Below are 17,130 nucleotides of genomic sequence, written 5' to 3'. Positions count from 1 at the left end.
TAAAACTGGTAGCCCTAAGCAAGCAAAACGGAACAAATACAATTAAAAGAAAGAAACACAGAAAATTGGATATTGAATGAAAGGAAAGTAGAAAGAAAGAAAAAAAAAGAATAACACAATTGAAACAAAGAAGAAAGAGAGAAAAGAATAAATTCCACAATTGAAAGAAAAGGAGAGAGAAAAGGCCGGGGTGTTTCTTGTTCCCAAAGCCAATAGAGTATAAACCAGAGGTCGGTAACTCATCTAATCCCGCGGTCCGGATCGTGTGATAATTACAAGTTGTGGGTCATATGTTGCCGACCCTTGGTCTATACCAGCGGTTCTCAAACTTGCTTCGGACATGCACCCTTTTAAGTATTTGTAAGAATGTCACTCCCCCAATTTTGTATCTTTTCCAAAATTGCCTGTCTCAATAAGTGTACTGCTTTGCTATTTCAAGTTCTACGACATACTGTTAAGTTTTGAGACATTGTGTTGAACAAAGATGGCGGCGTAGTTCAGATCAGTAACCAAGATGGCGGCGTAGTTCAGATCAGTAACCAAAATGGCGGCGTAGTTCAGATCAGTAACCAAGATAGCGGCGAAGAATTAAATGCGGTCCGTGACGTAGCAAACGGCGAACTGATTGAATCCAAAATTCGACAATTTTTATAATAATTTTGCGACGTTTTCATTAGTTGTTTAGCACAGGCGTTGGTTATAAAAATGATTGGCGAATCCATTCGTCTCATCAAAAACATTTTACACATACATTCAGTAACTTTTTGCTTAAACATCATCTGTTGAAAATCATTTTGTGTTCTTTTGATCAGGATATGCAAATGTTTCATCATCTTTGCTGGTTTCATAGAATCATTTGTCAAAACCTTACAACAAATAACACACTGGGCCTTTTCTTCTCCATTTATGGTAATGGATGTGAATTCATATTCAATATATGAAGGGATTGTATTTTTTTTTTTTGATACTCATAGTCGGGTCCCAATTCTGTAAATAAAAACAAGAAAATATAATAAGGATAAACGAGTTGAAAATTCACACCCTGAGAACCCAATATTCACCCTAGGGGGTAAATTTACCCCTCCTCCCATTGAGAACCTATGGTCGAGGCCATTGTTGAATTTACTTTTTCCATGTTGACTGCAGTATGGCTTTGACCCTGTGCAATTCTAGGGAGTCCACCTTCTCGGGTTTTGTCTTCTCCCTTTATGAAAAGGTTCTGTTGAAAAATGTCCAGGCATTATCGGGAAATGTCAGAGCGCTCTTCTGCAGCGCTGGCTTATCATATTCCTCTTTCTGATTCTTCTGTCATATTATCCTGTTGTGGAAGGAAAGAACAAACACGTGAAAAAAGCAGAAAATAAGTAAAAAAAAAAACAAAAACAAAAAAAAAACAACAACATGACAATAAAAGAAAATATAAAAAAAATAGCCATGAAAAATAAATGTAAAAAAATAAGCAAAATAACATAACTACAACAAAGAATAAATAAGCAAAGAAAAAATAAAAACACCAAAACAACCGAACAAGAAATAAACAATCTAAACTAAAAGCAAATGATTAAAAATAAACAAGCTTTAACACACAAACAAACAAAACAAACAAACCATAAAATAATCTCATAAACAAATAAACAAAAATAATCACACACAAAAATAAAAATAAACGCTAAAAACATAAAATAAAGTCACAAAAATACAAAATAAAATAATCGGATTTAAATAACAAATAAAACCAATAGATATAGCCCCCACCCCCAAAAAACAAAAACAAACAAAACAAAACAAAAACGAAAACAACCAAAAAGTACACATTAAAATGAAACAAACAAAAAATAATCACACAATAAAACAAATTACACCGAAACAAAAAATAACCACACAATAACACAAAATCTCCTCCCAAAACAAAAATAACCACACAATAAAACACCGCACTAAAAAAATTAAAATAAACACACAATAAAACAAACTTCACAAAACAAACTAAGAATAAGCATACCAAAAACAAATTTAGAATAACACAAAAAAGAAACAGACCAGAAATAAACGCAAGAAAACGACAATCACATAAAAAGAAAAAACAAACAAACAAACAAACAAACAATAATATTAATACGTTCTATTTTTCAAAAAGTGGAAGGGATATGAAGATGAGAATGATATCGTACAAAAAAAAAAGACAGCAAAGGAATAACATACTAACAAACAACAACAACAACAACAACAACAAAAACAAAAAACAAAAACAAACAAACTAAAATACGAGGGTGGTTCCAAAAGTAAAGCCTCCTATTATTTTTTATAGTCAAACCCAACGCGCTTGAATAAATAAAAAATAAACACGCATTCTGCTTTCCCAACTGTACTGATATGCAGAGGTTCAAGTGTAATGTGAACAAACATCTTTCTACTCATCTCCCTTTATCGTGCCCCTGCAAATTAAGACCCTGATAGTAGCCCCCTGCTTCAAAATGTCACTGTGCCTTGTTTGGGGTGAAAATTGAAAAAAACAAACAAAAAAAAAACAAAAACATACACAGTTGAATAAATGGAAAATGGACGCACACAAACATAGATAAATAAATAAAAATGAACGCACACAAACACAAGTAAATAAATAAACACAATCAAATAAGTACATGATAAACAGACACAAGCATAATTAAATAAATGAAAAAATAATAAATGCACACAAACACAATACAAGATAAACACACACATACACAATTTAATAAATGGAAAAATAAACACACCGAACACAATCAAACAAATAAAAATAACACACACAAACACAATTAAATAAATATAAAATAAACACAGAAACATAAATAAGTAAAAAAAGACACCCTAAACAATGAAACAAATAAAAAACACCAAACACATATAAACATAAAAATAAACACTAAAATAAAATGGAAGCATCAAGACTAAAAAGGAAAACAAAAAAAAATAAACAAACAAAAACAGGCCGACAAGTGTTGATCGCTTAATTTCATGTCATTCAGAAGTTTGGATTAAGGGCGAAACCTTTCAGGGCAGGAGAGGAGCGGTTTTTGTGGTTGCTGTTAAGGGTCCTCCTCTTAAGAGGGCCTTGTTCCATCTTTTCTAATTATCTCCTTTCTCTCTTTCTTTCTCTCTCTCTCTCTCTTTATTTATTTATTTTTTATTCATTTCTCTCTCTCTTCCTCTTCTCCCCTCTCTCTCTCTTTCTCTCTCTCTCTCTCTCTCTCTCTCTCTCTCTCTCTGGTTGTTTTGTGTCTTAAGAAACTGCGACATTATTGTTTTTCCTCGTCCCCTAAAACATCCTTTCAACGGTAGAGGGCGGTAATGGGGCGACGGGGCGTCGACTGAAATTGGATTAAGGTAACGGAACGTGCAGATCGCCCGTAGCCTCGAAGAGTGTGAAGCATGTTTTCATCTTCTCCTACTGTAATCTTTATTTTTCTTCACCCCCACCCCACTGCTCATCAAGTAACCCTTCTTGCCCGACTTGGCGACCACTTTAACTCGTAATCCTAACCCTAACCCTCCATCTCCCATCCGACCTTTCTCCGTCAGTCAACTCCCCTCCCACTCCTTTTAAATTCGGATGTTGCTCACTTCTTCGGTTAACCATCTTTTTACGAGCGGATAACTATCAATTATCTACCCTCACCTCACGTCTCTTCTTAATCTCCACCCACGAAACACGCACGTACGCATAAACACACACAAGTATCTTTTCGACACACGCGCGCTATAAGACGCAATCGCTTCTATCGCATACACAGGCACTTGCTCTTGTTTCTCAGTTTAATCACACACTTACTGGCTTAGATAGATAGACAGACAGACAGACAGACAGACAGACGGAGATAAAGAGAGATAAAGAAAGAGATGGATATACGTACTGAGATAGCTAGATAGATAGATAGAAAGATTAATAAATATGAACGAACTGATAAAGATTAATAGATGTATAGAGAGATAGAAAATTTTATAGATAGATCGATAGAATAATAAATAGACAAACGGATAGATCGATAGATAGATAGATGGATAGATGGATAGATGGATAAATAGATAGATAGATAGATAGATAGATAGATAGATAGATAGATGAATAGATAGATAGATATGAACAGACTAGGATAGATAGATAGATAGATATGAACAGATAGTTAGATAGATAGATGGCTAGATAGATAGATGAATAGATAGATAGATAGATAGATAGATGAATAGATAGATAGATAGATAGATATGAACAGACTAGGATAGATAGATAGATAGATAGATAGATAGATAGATAGATAGATGAATATATAGACATAGATAGATAGAAAGATAGATAGATAGATGAATAGATAGATAGATAGATAGATAGATATGAACAGACTAGGATAGATAGATAGATAGATAGATAGATATGAACAGACTAGGATAGATAGATAGATAGATAGATATGAACAGATAGACATAGATAGTTAGATAGATAGATGGCTAGATAGATAGATAGATAGATAGATAGATGAACGGGATAGATAGATACCTAAATGTATATATATATATATATATATATATATATATATATATATATATATATATATATATATATATATATATATATATATATATTTCAAGCAAATAATGTTAACACACAAAAACGCACAGACAAACATACATCCACTCACACACACATATATATTCAAGAAATTAAAAAAAAATAATTTCAGGTTATAGATTGTCTATTATTGTAAATTTAATGTCCTTAGAAATATTGCTATCAATATTATTTAATAAGCCAATTCAAACCAGATGAAAAAAAAAAAAAACTCAATATGCAAGATAGAGCAATAGTATAACTAAAAATTTGGAATTAAATTCTGTAAATGAAAAATTTACAAATTTATTATCCGACAAGGAATACAGATATATTATTTTATTGGAATCCATTGAGATGAGTATTATTTATTAATTTATTTTTTGTTGACTATTATCCTCATCTTTTTCTAGATGTTGTTTCATGACGTTTCGGACAACTATTCCTCTTATATTTATTAATTTATTTTTTAGATGATTATTATTTATTAATTTATTGTTTTAGATGATTATTATTTATTAATTTATTGTTTTAGATGATTATTATTTATTAATTTATTGTTTTAGATGATTATTATTATTAATTTATTTTTGAGATTAGTATTATTTATTAATTTATTGTTTTAGATGATTATTATTTATTAATTTATTGTTTTAGATGATTATTATTTATTAATTTATTGTTTTAGATGATTATTATTATTAATTTATTGTTTTAGATGATTATTATTTATTAATTTATTGTTTTAGATGATTATTATTTATTAATTTATTGTTTTAGATGATTATTATTTATTAATTTATTGTTTTAGATGATTATTATTTATTAATTTATTGTTTTAGATGATTATTATTTATTAATTTATTGTTTTAGATGATTATTATTTATTAATTTATTGTTTTAGATGATTATTATTATTAATTTATTGTTTTAGATGATTATTATTTATTAATTTATTGTTTTAGATGATTATTATTATTAATTTATTGTTTTAGATGATTATTATTTATTAATTTATTGTTTTAGATGATTATTATTTATTAATTTATTGTTTTAGATGATTATTATTTATTAATTTATTGTTTTAGATGATTATTATTTATTAATTTATTGTTTTAGATGATTATTATTTATTAATTTATTGTTTTAGATGATTATTATTATTAATTTATTTTTGAGATTAGTATTATTTATTAATTTATTGTTTTAGATGATTATTATTTATTAATTTATTGTTTTAGATGATTATTATTTATTAATTTATTGTTTTAGATGATTATTATTATTAATTTATTGTTTTAGATGATTATTATTTATTAATTTATTGTTTTAGATGATTATTATTTATTAATTTATTGTTTTAGATGATTATTATTTATTAATTTATTGTTTTAGATGATTATTATTATTAATTTATTTTTGAGATTAGTATTATTTATTAATTTATTGTTTTAGATGATTATTATTTATTAATTTATTTTTTTAGATGATTATTATTTATTAATTTATTTTTGAGATGATTATTATTTATTAATTTATTTTTGAGATGATTATTATTTATTATTAATTTATTGTTTTAGATGATTATTATTTATTAATTTATTGTTTTAGATGATTATTATTTATTAATTTATTTTTGAGATGATTATTATTTATTATTAATTTATTGTTTTAGATGATTATTATTTATTAATTTATTGTTTTAGATGATTATTATTTATTAATTTATTTTTGAGATGATTATTATTTATTAATTTATTGTTTTAGATGATTATTATTTATTAATTTATTGTTTTAGATGATTATTATTTATTAATTTATTGTTTTAGATGATTATTATTATTAATTTATTTTTGAGATTAGTATTATTTATTAATTTATTGTTTTAGATGATTATTATTTATTAATTTATTGTTTTAGATGATTATTATTTATTATTAATTTATTGTTTTAGATGATTATTATTTATTAATTTATTGTTTTAGATGATTATTATTTATTAATTTATTGTTTTAGATGATTATTATTTATTAATTTATTGTTTTAGATGATTATTATTATTAATTTATTTTTGAGATTAGTATTATTTATTAATTTATTGTTTTAGATGATTATTATTTATTAATTTATTGTTTTAGATGATTATTATTTATTATTAATTTATTGTTTTAGATGATTATTATTTATTAATTTATTGTTTTAGATGATTATTATTTATTAATTTATTGTTTTAGATGATTATTATTTATTAATTTATTGTTTTAGATGATTATTATTATTAATTTATTGTTTTAGATGATTATTATTTATTAATTTATTGTTTTAGATGATTATTATTTATTAATTTATTGTTTTAGATGATTATTATTTATTAATTTATTGTTTTAGATGATTATTATTATTAATTTATTTTTGAGATTAGTATTATTTATTAATTTATTGTTTTAGATGATTATTATTTATTAATTTATTTTTGAGATGATTATTATTTATTAATTTATTGTTTTAGATGATTATTATTTATTAATTTATTGTTTTAGATGATTATTATTATTAATTTATTTTTGAGATTAGTATTATTTATTAATTTATTGTTTTAGATGATTATTATTTATTAATTTATTTTTGAGATGATTATTATTTATTAATTTATTGTTTTAGATGATTATTATTATTAATTTATTTTTGAGATTAGTATTATTTATTAATTTATTGTTTTAGATGATTATTATTTATTAATTTATTTTTGAGATGATTATTATTTATTAATTTATTGTTTTAGATGATTATTATTTATTAATTTATTGTTTTAGATGATTATTATTATTAATTTATTTTTGAGATTAGTATTATTTATTAATTTATTGTTTTAGATGATTATTATTTATTAATTTATTTTTGAGATGATTATTATTTATTAATTTATTGTTTTAGATGATTATTATTTATTAATTAATTTTTTAGATGATTATTATTTATTAATTTATTTTTTAGATGATTATTATTTATTAATTTATTTTTTAGATGATTATTATTTATTAATTTATTGTTTTAGATGATTATTATTTATTAATTTATTTTTTAGATGATTATTATTTATTAATTTATTGTTTTAGATGATTATTATTTATTAATTTATTGTTTTAGATGATTATTATTTATTAATTTATTGTTTAGATGAGTATTATTTATTAATTTATTGTTTTAGATGATTATTATTTATTAATTTATTTTTTAGATGATTATTATTTATTAATTTATTGTTTTAGATGATTATTATTTATTAATTTATTGTTTTAGATGATTATTATTTATTAATTTATTGTTTAGATGAGTATTATTTATTAATTTATTGTTTTAGATGATTATTATTTATTAATTTATTGTTTAGATGATTATTATTTATTAATTTATTGTTTTAGATGATTATTATTTATTAATTTATTTTTTAGATGATTATTATTTATTAATTTATTGTTTTAGATGATTATTATTTATTAATTTATTTTTTAGATGATTATTTATTATTAATTTATTGTTTTAGATGATTATTATTTATTAATTTATTGTTTTAGATGATTATTATTTATTAATTTATTGTTTAGATGAGTATTATTTATTAATTTATTGTTTTAGATGATTATTATTTATTAATTTATTTTTTAGATGATTATTATTTATTAATTTATTGTTTTAGATGATTATTATTTATTAATTTATTGTTTTAGATGATTATTATTTATTAATTTATTGTTTAGATGAGTATTATTTATTAATTTATTGTTTTAGATGATTATTATTTATTAATTTATTGTTTAGATGATTATTATTTATTAATTTATTGTTTTAGATGATTATTATTTATTAATTTATTTTTTAGATGATTATTATTTAGTATTAATTAATTGTTTTAGATGATTATTTATTATTAATTTATTTTTTAGATGATTATTATTTATTAATTTATTGTTTTAGATGATTATTATTTATTAATTTATTTTTTAGATGATTATTATTTATTAATTTATTGTTTTAGATGATTATTATTTATTAATTTATTTTTTAGATGATTATTATTTATTATTAATTTATTGTTTTAGATGATTATTTATTATTAATTTATTGTTTTAGATGATTATTATTTATTAATATATTTTTTAGATTATTATTATTTATTAATTTATTTTTTAGATGATTATTATTTATTAATTTATTGTTTTAGATGATTATTATTTATTAATTTATTTTTTAGATGATTATTATTTATTAATTTATTTTTTAGATGATTATTATTTATTAATTTATTGTTTTAGATGATTATTATTTATTAATTTATTTTTTAGATGATTATTATTTATTATTAATTTATTGTTTTAGATGATTATTTATTATTAATTTATTGTTTTAGATGATTATTATTTATTAATTTATTTTTTAGATGATTATTATTTATTAATTTATTGTTTTAGATGATTATTATTTATTAATTTATTGTTTTAGATGATTATTATTTATTAATTTATTGTTTAGATGAGTATTATTTATTAATTTATTGTTTTAGATGATTATTATTTATTAATTTATTGTTTAGATGATTATTATTTATTAATTTATTGTTTTAGATGATTATTATTTATTAATTTATTTTTTAGATGATTATTATTTATTATTAATTTATTGTTTTAGATGATTATTTATTATTAATTTATTGTTTTAGATGATTATTATTTATTAATTTATTTTTTAGATGATTATTATTTATTAATTTATTGTTTTAGATGATTATTATTTATTAATTTATTTTTTAGATGATTATTATTTATTAATTTATTTTTTAGATGATTATTATTTATTAATTTATTGTTTTAGATGATTATTATTTATTAATTTATTGTTTTAGATGAGTATTATTTATTAATTTATTGTTTTAGATGATTATTATTTATTAATTTATTTTTTAGATGATTATTATTTATTAATTTATTGTTTTAGATGAGTATTATTTATTAATTTATTGTTTTAGATGATTATTATTTATTAATTGATTTTTTAGATGATTATTATTTATTAATTTATTTTTTAGATGATTATTATTTATTAATTTATTGTTTTAGATGATTATTATTTATTAATTTATTGTTTTAGATGATTATTATTTATTAATTTATTGTTTTAGATGATTATTATTATTAATTTATTTTTGAGATTAGTATTATTTATTAATTTATTGTTTTAGATGATTATTATTTATTAATTTATTTTTGAGATGATTATTATTTATTAATTTATTGTTTTAGATGATTATTATTTATTAATTAATTTTTTAGATGATTATTATTTATTAATTTATTTTTTAGATGATTATTATTTATTAATTTATTTTTTAGATGATTATTATTTATTAATTTATTGTTTTAGATGATTATTTATTTATTAATTTATTGTTTTAGATGATTATTATTTATTAATTTATTGTTTTAGATGATTATTATTTATTAATTTATTGTTTTAGATGATTATTATTTATTAATTTATTTTTTAGATGATTATTATTTATTAATTTATTGTTTTAGATGATTATTTATTTATTAATTTATTGTTTTAGATGATTATTATTTATTAATTTATTGTTTTAGATGATTATTATTTATTAATTTATTGTTTTAGATGATTATTATTTATTAATTTATTTTTTAGATGATTATTATTTATTAATTTATTGTTTTAGATGATTATTATTTATTAATTTATTTTTTAGATGATTATTATTTATTAATTTATTGTTTTAGATGATTATTATTTATTAATTAATTTTTTAGATGATTATTATTTATTAATTTATTGTTTTAGATGATTATTATTTATTAATTTATTGTTTTAGATGATTATTATTTATTAATTAATTTTTTAGATGAGTATTATTTATTAATTTATTGTTTTAGATGATTATTATTTATTAATTTATTTTTTAGATGATTATTATTTATTAATTAATTTTTTAGATGATTATTATTTATTAATTTATTGTTTTAGATGATTATTATTTATTAATTTATTGTTTTAGATGATTATTATTTATTAATTAATTTTTTAGATGATTATTATTTATTAATTTATTGTTTTAGATGATTATTATTTATTAATTTATTGTTTTAGATGATTATTATTTATTAATTTATTGTTTTAGATGATTATTATTTATTAATTTATTTTTGAGATGATTATTATTTATTAATTTATTGTTTTAGATGATTATTATTTATTAATTAATTTTTTAGATGATTATTATTTATTAATTTATTGTTTTAGATGATTATTATTTATTAATTTATTGTTTTAGATGATTATTATTTATTAATTTATTGTTTTAGATGATTATTATTTATTAATTTATTGTTTTAGATGATTATTATTTATTAATTTATTTTTTAGATGATTATTATTTATTAATTTATTGTTTTAGATGATTATTATTTATTAATTTATTTTTGAGATGATTATTATTTATTAATTTATTGTTTTAGATGATTATTATTTATTAATTAATTTTTTAGATGATTATTATTTATTAATTTATTTTTTAGATGATTATTATTTATTAATTTATTTTTTAGATGATTATTATTTATTAATTTATTGTTTTAGATGATTATTATTTATTAATTTATTTTTTAGATGATTATTATGATTATTATTTATTATTAATTTATTGTTTTAGATGATTATTATTTATTAATTTATTTTTTAGATGATTATTATTTATTATTAATTTATTGTTTTAGATGATTATTATTTATTAATTTATTGTTTTAGATGATTATTATTTATTATTAATTGATTTTTTAGATGATTATTATTTATTATTAATTTATTTTTTAGATGATTATTATTTATTAATGTATTGTTTTAGATGATTATTATTTATTAATTTATTGTTTTAGATGATTATTATTTATTTAATTTTATTGTTTTAGATGATTATTATTTATTAATTTATTTTTTAGATGATTATTATTTATTAATTTATTGTTTTAGATGATTATTATTTATTAATTTATTGTTTTAGATGATTATTATTTATTAATTTATTTTTTAGATTAGTATTATTTATTAATTTATTGTTTTAGATGATTATTATTTATTAATTTATTTTTTTAGATGATTATTATTTATTATTAATTTATTGTTTTAGATGATTATTATTTATTAATTTATTTTTTAGATGATTATTATTTATTATTAATTTATTGTTTTAGATGATTATTTATTTATTATTAATTTATTGTTTTAGATGATTATTATTTATTAATTTATTGTTTTAGATGATTATTATTTATTAATTTATTGTTTTAGATGATTATTATTTATTAATTTATTGTTTTAGATGATTATTATTTATTAATTGATTTTTTAGATGATTATTATTTATTAATTTATTGTTTTAGATGATTATTATTTATTAATTTATTGTTTTAGATGATTATTATTTATTAATTTATTGTTTTAGATGATTATTATTTATTAATTTATTGTTTTAGATGATTATTATTTATTAATTTATTTTTTAGATGATTATTATTTATTATTAATTTATTGTTTTAGATGATTATTATTTATTATTAATTTATTGTTTTAGATGATTATTATTTATTAATTTATTTTTTAGATGATTATTATTTATTAATTTATTTTTTAGATTATTATTATTTATTATTAATTTATTGTTTTAGATGATTATTATTTATTATTAATTTATTGTTTTAGATGATTATTATTTATTAATTTATTGTTTTAGATGATTATTATTTATTAATTTATTGTTTTAGATGATTATTATTTATTAATTTATTGTTTTAGATGATTATTATTTATTAATTTATTGTTTTAGATGATTATTATTTATTAATTTATTGTTTTAGATGATTATTATTTATTAATTTATTGTTTTAGATGAGTATTATTTTATTAATTTATTGTTTTAGATGATTATTATTTATTAATTTATTGTTTTAGATGATTATTATTTATTATTAATTTATTGTTTTAGATGATTATTTATTTATTAATTTATTGTTTTAGATGATTATTATTTATTATTAATTTATTGTTTTAGATGATTATTATTTATTAATTTATTTTTTAGATGATTATTATTTATTATTAATTTATTGTTTTAGATGATTATTATTTATTAATTTATTTTTTAGATTGATTATTATTTATTATTAATTTATTGTTTTAGATGATTATTATATTATTAATTAATTTTTTATTGTTTTAGATTATTATTTATTTATTAATTTATTGTTTTAGATGATTATTTATTTATTAATTTATTTTTTAGATGATTATTATTTATTATTAATTTATTGTTTTAGATGATTATTATTTATTAATTTATTGTTTTAGATGATTATTATTTATTATTAATTTATTGTTTTAGATGATTATTATTTATTAATTTATTGTTTTAGATGATTATTATTTATTATTAATTTATTGTTTTAGATGATTATTTATTTATTAATTTAATTTTTTAGATGATTATTATTTATTAATTTATTGTTTTAGATGATTATTATTTATTAATTTATTTTTTAGATGAGTATTATTTATTATACTCGAGTACAAATTTATTTTTTAGATGATTATTATTTATTAATTTATTGTTTTAGATGATTATTATTTATTAATTTATTGTTTTAGATGAGTATTATTTATTAATTTATTGTTTTAGATGATTATTATTTATTGATTTATTTTTTAGATGATTATTATTTATTAATTTATTTTTTAGATGAGTATTATTTATTAATTTATTGTTTTAGATGATTATTATTTATTAATTTATTTTTTAGATGAGTATTATTTATTAATTTATTGTTTAGATGATTATTATTTATTAATTTATTTTTTAGATGATTATTATTTATTAATTTATTTTTTAGATGATTATTATTTATTAATTTATTTTTTAGATGATTATTATTTATTAATTTATTTTTTAGATGATTATTATTTATTAATTTATTTTTTAGATGATTATTATTTATTATTAATTTATTGTTTTAGATGATTATTATTTATTAATTTATTTTTTAGATGAGTATTATTTATTAATTTATTTTTTAGATGATTATTATTTATTAATTTATTGTTTTAGATGAGTATTATTTATTAATTTATTTTTTAGATGATTATTATTTATTAATTTATTTTTTAGATGATTATTATTTATTAATTTATTTTTTAGATGATTATTATTTATTAATTTCTTGTGTTAGATGATTATTATTTATTAATTTATTTTTTAGATGATTATTATTTATTAATTTATTTTTTAGATGATTATTATTTATTAATTTATTGTTTTAGATGATTATTATTTATTAATTTATTTTTTAGATGAGTATTATTTATTAATTTATTTTTTAGATGATTATTATTTATTAATTTATTGTTTTAGATGAGTATTATTTATTAATTTATTTTTTAGATGATTATTATTTATTAATTTATTTTTTAGATGATTATTATTTATTAATTTATTTTTTAGATGATTATTATTTATTAATTTCTTGTGTTAGATGATTATTATTTATTAATTTATTTTTTAGATGATTATTATTTATTAATTTATTTTTTAGATGATTATTATTTATTAATTTATTGTTTTAGATGATTATTATTTATTAATTTATTTTTTAGATGAGTATTATTTATTAATTTATTTTTTAGATGATTATTATTTATTAATTTATTGTTTTAGATGAGTATTATTTATTAATTTATTTTTAGATGATTATTATTTATTAATTTATTTTTTAGATGATTATTATTTATTAATTTATTTTTTAGATGATTATTATTTATTAATTTCTTGTGTTAGATGATTATTATTTATTAATTTATTGTTTTAGATGAGTATTATTTATTAATTTATTTTTTAGATGATTATTATTTATTAATTTATTTTTTAGATGATTATTATTTATTAATTTATTTTTTAGATGATTATTATTTATTAATTTCTTGTGTTAGATGATTATTATTTATTAATTTATTTTTTAGATGATTATTATTTATTAATTTATTTTTTAGATGATTATTATTTATTAATTTATTGTTTTAGATGATTATTATTTATTAATTTATTTTTTAGATGATTATTATTTATTAATTTATTTTTTAGATGATTATTATTTATTAATTTATTTTTTAGATGATTATTATTTATTAATTTATTTTTTTAGATGATTATTATTTATTAATTTATTTTTTAGATGATTATTATTTATTAATTTATTGTTTTAGATGATTATTATTTATTAATTTATTTTTTAGATGATTATTATTTATTAATTTATTGTTTTAGATGAGTATTATTTATTAATTTATTTTTTAGATGATTATTATTTATTAATTTATTTTTTAGATGATTATTATTTATTAATTTATTGTTTTAGATGATTATTATTTATTAATTTATTTTTTAGATGATTATTATTTATTAATTTATTGTTTTAGATGATTATTATTTATTAATTTATTTTTTAGATGATTATTATTTATTAATTTATTTTTTAGATGATTATTATTTATTAATTTATTTTTTAGATGATTATTATTTATTAATTTCTTGTTTTAGATGATTATTATTTATTAATTTATTTTTTAGATGATTATTATTTATTAATTTATTGTTTTAGATGATTATTATTTATTAATTTATTTTTTAGATGATTATTATTTATAAATTTATTGTTTTAGATGATTATTATTTATTAATTTATTTTTTAGATGATTATTATTTATTAATTTATTGTTTTAGATGATTATTATTTATTAATTTATTTTTTAGATGATTATTATTTATTAATTTATTGTTTTAGATGATTATTATTTATTAATTTATTGTTTTAGATGATTATTATTTATTAATTTATTTTTTAGATGATTATTATTTATTAATTTATTTTTTAGATGATTATTATTTATTAATTTATTGTTTTAGATGATTATTATTTATTAATTTATTTTTTAGATGATTATTATTTATTAATTTATTGTTTTAGATGATTATTATTTATTAATTTATTTTTTAGATGATTATTATTTATTAATTTATTGTTTTAGATGATTATTATTTATTAATTTATTTTTTAGATGAGTATTATTTATTAATTTATTTTTTAGATGATTATTATTTATTAATTTATTTTTTAGATGATTATTATTTATTAATTTATTGTTTTAGATGATTATTATTTATTAATTTATTTTTTAGATGATTATTATTTATTAATTTATTTTTTAGATGATTATTATTTATTAATTTATTGTGTAGATGATTATTATTTATTAATTTATTTTTTAGATGATTATTATTTATTAATTTATTGTTTTAGATGATTATTATTTATTAATTTATTTTTTTAGATGAGTATTATTTATTAATTTATTTTTTAGATGATTATTATTTATTAATTTATTTTTTAGATGATTATTATTTATTAATTTATTGTTTTAGATGATTATTATTTATTAATATATTTTTTAGATGAGTATTATTTATTAATTTATTTTTTAGATGATTATTATTTATTAATTTATTTTTTAGATGATTATTATTTATTAATTTATTGTTTTAGATGATTATTATTTATTAATTTATTGTTTTAGATGATTATTATTTATTAATTTATTTTTTAGATGAGAATTATTTATTAATTTATTTTTTAGATGAGTATTATTTATTAATTTATTTTTTAGATGATTATTATTTATTAATTTATTGTTTTAGATGATTATTATTTATTAATTTATTTTTTAGATGAGTTATTATTTATTAATTTATTTTTTAGATGATTATTATTTATTAATTTTATTGTTTTAGATGATTATTATTTATTAATTTATTGTTTTAGATGATTATTATTTATTAATTTATTTTTTAGATGATTATTATTTATTAATTTATTGTTTTAGATGATTATTATTTATTAATTTATTTTTTAGATGATTATTATTTATTAATTTATTGTTTTAGATGATTATTATTTATTAATTTATTTTTTAGATGATTATTATTTATTAATTTATTGTTTTAGATGATTATTATTTATTAATTTATTTTTTAGATGATTATTATTTATTAATTTATTGTTTTAGATGATTATTATTTATTAATTTATTGTTTTAGATGATTATTATTTATTAATTTATTTTTTAGATGATTATTATTTATTAATTTATTTTTTAGATGATTATTATTTATTAATTTATTGTTTTAGATGAGTATTATTTATTAATTTATTTTTTAGATGATTATTATTTATTAATTTATTGTTTTAGATGAGTATTATTTATTAATTTATTTTTTAGATGATTATTATTTATTAATTTATTGTTTTAGATGATTATTATTTATTAATTTATTTTTTAGATGAGTATTATTTATTAATTTATTTTTTTAGATGAGTATTATTTATTAATTTATTGTTTTAGATGAGTATTATTTATTAATTTATTGTTTTAGATGATTT

This window comes from Euprymna scolopes, chromosome 29 (genome assembly GCF_053919585.1).
Source record: "Euprymna scolopes isolate OS-2025 chromosome 29, ASM5391958v1, whole genome shotgun sequence".
Lineage (NCBI taxonomy): Eukaryota > Metazoa > Mollusca > Cephalopoda > Sepiida > Sepiolidae > Euprymna > Euprymna scolopes.
Note: the sequence above shows the minus strand (reverse complement) of the source record.